This window comes from Triticum aestivum, chromosome 7D (genome assembly GCF_018294505.1).
Source record: "Triticum aestivum cultivar Chinese Spring chromosome 7D, IWGSC CS RefSeq v2.1, whole genome shotgun sequence".
NCBI lineage: Eukaryota > Viridiplantae > Streptophyta > Magnoliopsida > Poales > Poaceae > Triticum > Triticum aestivum.
Window position 1 is genome coordinate 174,244,142 of NC_057814.1, and position 3,526 is coordinate 174,247,667.

Consider the following 3,526-nt stretch of genomic DNA (forward strand, 5'->3'; position numbering starts at 1 on the left):
ATTTGAGCCTAATGGTTCAATATATCGACTAATACTCACAATCATCAAACGAAACTAGAATTCGTCCTTCCGGCTCAGATGTCATTCTAGACATAAGCTGGTTTCCAGCCAACCAAATCTTGAACAATTATGCAACTAACTCTATCTCATCTTTTGATCAGAGCGTCTGCTTCTGATCCTCCGATTTAGAAATCGTATTTCCTTTGTATTTTATACTTCGAATTATTCAGATGTTTCTATAATCTGATGCCTTTGTATTCTTTCTTCTCTTGGTTGACTACCAATACTCACACCTGATTCTTTGTAGATGTTGGTGCAATATCTTCCTACCTTTGTTTTGGAGATTGTTGACAGAAACAGGTATGGACTGATTTCTTTGCTAGTGCATACAGAGAGAAATAGTCCATACAGAACCGAAGAGAATGTTGTCTCCGGTGCTAGGTTCGAGTAACTTCACCGAAGAATATCTGCTTGCAGAGATGAACGAGCTACATCGGTTGAATATATGTAGACGAGATGATTGATGTGAAGGAATTAACCCCTCGAAAGTTTATTGCTGAAGCGAAGCATATGATTCGGTACTGTCGTCCGAAGAAATTGGCTGCAACGAATGGAAGCCGAAGACAAAGTGAAGACGTAGTATTCATTTCATTGTTCTTCCTTCGTTCATTTGAGTCATAGGACCTCCATACTATTAAGAGGGGTATAGGTTCTCGAAGCTTAGATCCGTTGTGATGTTGGGGAACGTAGTAATTTCAAAAAAATTCCTACGCACACGCAAGATCATGGTGATGCATAGCAACGAGAGGGGAGAGTGTCGTCTACATACCCTCGTAGACCGAAAGCGGAAGCGTTATAACAACGCGGTTGATGTAGTCATACGTCTTCACGATCGACCGATCTCAGCACCGAAGGTACCGCACCTCCGCGGACTGCACACGTTCAGCTCGGCGACATCCCGCGAACTCACGATCCAGTAGAGCTTCGAGGGAGAGCTCCGTCAGCACGACGGCGTGATGACGGTGATGATGATGCTACCAACGCAGGGCTTCGCCTAAGCACCGCTACGATATGACCGAGGTGGAATATGGTGGAGGGGGGCACCGCACACGGCTAAAAGATCAACAGATCAACTTGTGTGTCTATGGGGTGCCCCCTTCCCCCGTATATAAAGGAGTGGGGAAGGGGGAGGGCTGGCCCTCTATGGCGCGCCCTGGAGGAGTCCTACTCCCACTGGGAGCAGGATTCCCCCCTTCCCTAGTTGGACTAGGAGAGAAGGAAGGGGGAGAGAGGGAGGAAGGAAAGGGGGGCGTCGCCCCTCCTCCTAGTCCAATTCGGACCAGAGGGAGAGGGGGCGCGCGGCCTGCCATGGTGTCCTCTCTCTCTCCACTATGACCCAATAAGGCCCATACACTTACCGGGGGGGGGGTCCGGTAACCTCCCGATACTCCGGTAATATCCCGATTTCAACCGGAACCATTCCGATGTCCAAATATAGTCGTCCAACATATCGATCTTTATGTCTTGACAATTTCAAGACTCCTCGTCATGTCCGTGATCATATCCGGGACTCTGAACTATCTTCGGTACATCAAAACACATAAACTCATAATACCGATCATCACCGAACGTTAAGCGTGCGGATCCTACGGGTTCGAGAACTATGTAGACATGACCGAGACACGTCTCCGGTCAATAACCAATAGCGGAACCTGGATGCTCATATTGGTTCCTACATATTCTACGAAGATCTTTATCAGTCAAACCGCATAACAACATACGTTGTTCCCTTTGTCATCGGTATGTTACTTTCCCGAGATTCGATCGTCGGTATCTCAATACCTAGCTCAATCTCGTTACCGGCAAGTCTCTTTACTCGTTTTGTAATGCATCATCCCGCAACTAACTCATTAGTTGCATTGCTTGCAAGGCTTATAGTGATGTGCATTACCGAGAGGGCCCAGAGATACCTCTCCGACAATCGGAGTGACAAATCCTAATCTCGATCTATGCCAACTCAACAAGTACCATCGGAGACACCTGTAGAGCACCTTTATAATCACCCAGTTACGTTGTGACATTTGGTAGAACACAAAGTGTTCCTCTGGTAATCGGGAGTTGCATAATCTGATAGTCATAGGAACATGTATAAGTCATGAAGAAAGCAATAGCAGTAAACTAAAACGATCAAGTGCTAAGCTAACGGAATGGGTCAAGTCAATCACATCATTCTCCTAATGATGTGATCCCGTTTATCAAATGACAACTCATGTCTATGGCTAGGAAACTTAACCATCTCTGATCAACGAGCTAGTCAAGTAGAGGCATACTAGTGACACTCTGTTTGTCTATGTATTCACACATGTATTATGTTTCCGGTTAATACAATTCTAGCATGAATAATAAACATTTATCATGAAATAAGGAAATAAATAATAACTTTATTATTGCCTCTAGGGCATATTTCCTTCAGTCTCCCACTTGCACTAGAGTCAATAATCTAGATTACACAGTAATGATTCTAACACCCATGGAGTCTCGGTGCTGATCATGTTTTGCTCGTGAGAGAGGCTTAGTCAACGGGTCTGCAATATTCAGATCCGTATGTATCTTGCAAATCTCTATGTCTCCCACCTGGACTTGATCGCGGATGGAATTGAAGTGTCTTTTGATGTGCTTGGTTCTCTTGTGAAATCTGGATTCCTTTGCCAAGGCAATTGCACCAGTATTGTCACAAAAGATTTTCATTGGACGCGATGCACTAGGTATCACACCTAGATCGGATATGAACTCCTTCATCCAGACTCCTTCATTTGCTACTTCCGAAGCAGCTATGTACTCCACTTCACACGTAGATCCCGCCACGACGCTTTGTTTAGAACTGCACCAACTGACAGCTCCACCGTTCAATATAAACACGTATCCGGTTTGCGATTTAGAATTGTCCGGATCAGTGTCAAAGCTTGCATCGACGTAACCATTTACGACGAGCTCTTTGTCACCTCCATAAACGATAAACATATCCTTAGTCCTTTTCAGGTATTTCAGGATGTTCTTGACCGCTGTCCAGTGATCCACTCCTGGATTACTTTGGTACCTCCCTGCTAAACTAATAGCAAGGCACACATCAGGTTTGGTACACAACATTGCATACATGATAGAGCCTATGGCTGAAGCATAGGGAACACTTTTCATTTTCTCTCTATCTTCTGCAGTGGTCGGGCATTGAGTCTGACTCAACTTCACACCTTGTAACACAGGCAAGAACCCTTTCTTTGCTTGGTCCATTTTGAACTTCTTCAAAACTTTATCAAGGCATGTGCTTTGTGAAAGTCCAATTAAGCGTCTTGATCTATCTCTATAGATCTTGATGCCCAAGATATAAGCAGCTTCACCAAGGTCTTTCACAGAAAAACTCTTATTCAAGTATCCTTTTATGCTATCCAGAAATTCTATATCATTTCCAATCAACAATATGTCATCCACATATAATATTAGAAATGCTACAGAGCTCCCACTCACTTTC